Source organism: Myodes glareolus, chromosome 18 (assembly GCF_982192425.1).
Source record: "Myodes glareolus chromosome 18, mMyoGla1.1, whole genome shotgun sequence".
NCBI lineage: Eukaryota > Metazoa > Chordata > Mammalia > Rodentia > Cricetidae > Myodes > Myodes glareolus.
Genome location: NC_142043.1, coordinates 53150133 through 53153356, shown reverse-complemented (window position 1 = coordinate 53153356; position 3224 = coordinate 53150133).

Below are 3224 nucleotides of genomic sequence, written 5' to 3'. Positions count from 1 at the left end.
AGGGCCTCTTCTCAGAACAGTGTTTTCAAGTATACATAGTAAAACGTTATCAAAACGCTAATTAGAGAAAGTTTGTGAACATTTTAACTGAAAAACTAAGAAAGGAGGTTTTTAAAAGAAAGGAAAAAATGTAGCTAGGGGAATTCTTTTATGTAATTAAAAAAATCCTTCAGGTCCCACTTGGTAGTAACAAGGAAATTGGACCAGATAAACTGTGGTACATCCAGACAACTAGGATATTATTCTAATTATTATTATTATTATCTACATATTATTCTAATATTACACTAAAATATGTCAGGAAGTTAAGAAAGAAATTGAAATGCATGTCACCAAGAGATGTGTACCATACAATTTACATGAGATGCTATTTGGGAAAAGTTGAAACTATACGGCAAATAGAGAGAACAGTGGGTTCCATCAGTTTGGGACAGAAGGGGAATTAGGTAGAACTCAGAGGAGTTCTAGGGTGGTGCATATGCTGTTTGACACCAAAATGCCAGGCACCTGTCATCAGATATTTGTCCAAACCCGCGGAATGTAGACCACCAATGGTGAGCCCCATCATAAACTATGATTTTTGGGTGACCATGATGTGTCAGGGTAGAGTTAGAACTACAGCAAATGAACCCTCCTGTGGTGGGCATTGATAATAAGTATATGTATTTGCAGCCATGGGGTATGGGCCATATCAGGGTTATATAGCTTAGAAGAGGGGCCCTATCTGTTCTTTTTTCTCATGTTTGCTGTAAACATAAAATTGTTCTGACTTTATAATTTCTTTGATTTCCACATAATCAATAAAAGATTTTATTTTTTAAGATATCTTTTTTATAGTGTGTGTGTGTGTGTGTGTGTGTGTGTATGAAGTTAAGTGCAGACAGGGAGTCAGATCCCCTGGAGCTGGAGTTTGTGAGTCTCCTCTGTAAGAACAGTACAACCCTTTGCCCCCAAACCATCTCTCCAGCCCCAATAATAAATAATTATTATATTATTATATTATTATTATTATAAAAAAGTTATAATGTAACTTTTTGAGGTGTGCTTTATGAAGGTAAATTGAAATATTATATGTGACATACATATACTAAGAATTGTCTGAGTGTCCGAAATGCAAATTTAACCAGTGTCCTGTATTTTAATTTGTCAAATCTGCCAAATGCAGTAATTCCCTAGTTGTTGGAATCAGTTGTGACTTCATGGGCCTCTGATGTTAGAAGACAAGTGTGCTGTGACTGACCCCCAGAGTGACAGACAGGAAGTGTCAAGGGGACCTGTGTACAGCTCCAGGCAGCTTCCTGTTCTCCCCTCCCAGCCCCTCCCCAGTCAGGGCTCTAACTGGGAAATAGGGCTTCTCTCCATAGGCGAGCGCTGGTCTAGGAAAAACAGTGAACTGGAGGGGAACTCGGTGTCAGTCCTAGGTAAACCACGTCTCAGGTTGTGGCTTTTCAGAAAACCAGGACTCTTGCTAAGTCTCACTGCGCTTTCTGATAACAAAAAGTGAAGATATATTTTCTAATTGTATGTGTATCTTTTTAAGATAATTTTTTACTGATTCTTTGGGAATTTCACATCATGCACCCCAGTCCCACCCATCTCCCAGTCCTTTCTAGTCTGCCTTCCCTTCTCCATCTTTACCGCCTCTCCATCATACATTCTTTTGCCATAGCGGCCTTGGGAGCTGCGGTGTGTCACACAGCAGACCCTGTTCCCCAAACAGCTTTACTTGCAAAGGTTCATTTTAATGAGTTGCTGGTCTCTGACTTCAGGTAGTCATCAATACTGGCCTCTCACGGAAACTCCTCTCAGATCTCCTGCTGTTGTCTGTCATGGAGATCCTGCGGCTCTGGTTGGTTCCACAGGACCTGCCCGTTCACGAACTCCAGCCTGTCATAGATAGGGTCAATGTTGAGGTGGGCCAACTCAAAGTCCTGGGTGTGGGCCTGGGTTGTAGTTGAGTTGCTCAGTCTAGGCTTCCACTAGGACCATCCTCCTCAGGGGAGAGTCAGGGTCAGCTTTTCTGTTCATATGATGGCCCACAGGACCAGCTTTCCTGTTACCATGGCAGGAGGTGGAGAGGGTTAGGAGGTGAGGTGGGGGAGCAAGCCATTCTCTCAGGGTCATTAGGGAAGGTTGGGGACCAGCTCTCCTGTGCCAACAACACTGGAACCAGTTCTGGGGGGGGTACTCTCCCACTGAGGTAGTGGGTGAGGAGCTGGGAGAGTTCTCCGGTGCCCGGGCCACTAGAGCCAGGTCTCCCATGGCCTCCATTAGTAACATAGAACACAGACACTAACACAGAACCCAGCTGCAGTAAGACCATAGAACCAGACATGACCCTCTGCCATTCCTCCGGTGAATATCACCATAGGTCTGACACAGGCCGTTCGGATTGGTATGGGCCGGGCGACAGCATGTCCCTCTGACACCAATGTGGCCTCCACCTGAGGTATGTGCACGGCCTTCAGTAGTAACAAGGACCATGGACATGAACATAGATGCCAGCTGCAGCAGGGACCTAGACACGGCTCTCGGTGGCAGTGTAGGCCCCAGGTGGCAACATAGACCCCCTTATCAGCCTGTTCCTCACCACCGTCAGGGCTTCAGTTCCTTTTCTCTCCACAGTGCACAGACCGCTCCACTTCTTCTCTCCCATTTCTCCACCACAAACCTGATGATCTTAGTGGCACCCGGCCACCCACCTGTGCTGCAGGGTGCTGGGTGAGCATGCAATGTGTGTGTGTGTTTCTATCTATCTATCTATCTATCTATCTATCTATCTATCTATCTATCTATCTATCTATCTATCTATCTATCTATATATCACGTTCATCCTCTATTGCATTCCCACTAATCCCTTTCCTCTTTTCTGCTTCTCAAATAGTTCCTCTTCCAATTTCATGTCATTTGTTTATCTATTTGTTCACTCATCCATTCATTTATTTGGTTTACATACAGTTTACATACAGTTGCCACAGAAGCATAGGTATTGGATCAGCGGCTACGCCACTGAAGAAACGTCTCTTAAGCATCATTGGTATTTAGGGACTCAGAGAGGACCCGCGGTGGGACGTGTGACAGTCTTCCTGTAGCATCGTTCCACGCCCGACCCTCTTTCTCCCTGTGTCACTGGCGGTGGTCCTAGGCTGGACTCAAACCATCTGTTTATTGCTCACCTAACTGTCCCCACCACCACCACCCCCGCCACCGCATCCTCGGCCTGA